Raw genomic sequence first — 264 nt, 5'->3', positions numbered from 1 at the left:
TCACGCACCCCTCCCTTCCCTAATTACCACATCATAGAAATGTTGACAAAAGGAAAATGTTCACATGATGTCAATTATTAATTTGCTAATACTGTTATTCAATTGGCATGTTCAGAGTATTAACCTACAATTATAGAGCAACGGATGCTGAAAAACTCTGGATGTCGTTATGAAATTTTATGTCGGAATATCTGACAGCAGACAGAAGAGGCCGAACGGATAACATTTGAATGTGCTTCCCCAGGCTAAATGCATGTAAAATAA

The 264-nt window shown here is 37.1% G+C and overlaps 1 protein-coding gene across 1 annotated transcript in view; it reads right to left on the bottom strand.

The window, feature by feature from the left end:
• The window catches only part of LOC119581935 (metabotropic glutamate receptor 8-like), a gene marked incomplete at its 5' end in the record, with an annotated part of 173,067 nt that overhangs the window by 114,734 nt on the left and 58,069 nt on the right, over nucleotides 1–264 (bottom strand).

Source organism: Penaeus monodon, chromosome 15, assembly GCF_015228065.2.
Source record: "Penaeus monodon isolate SGIC_2016 chromosome 15, NSTDA_Pmon_1, whole genome shotgun sequence".
Classification (NCBI taxonomy): Eukaryota; Metazoa; Arthropoda; class Malacostraca; order Decapoda; family Penaeidae; genus Penaeus; species Penaeus monodon.
This window is presented reverse-complemented; position numbering and strand designations above follow the sequence as displayed.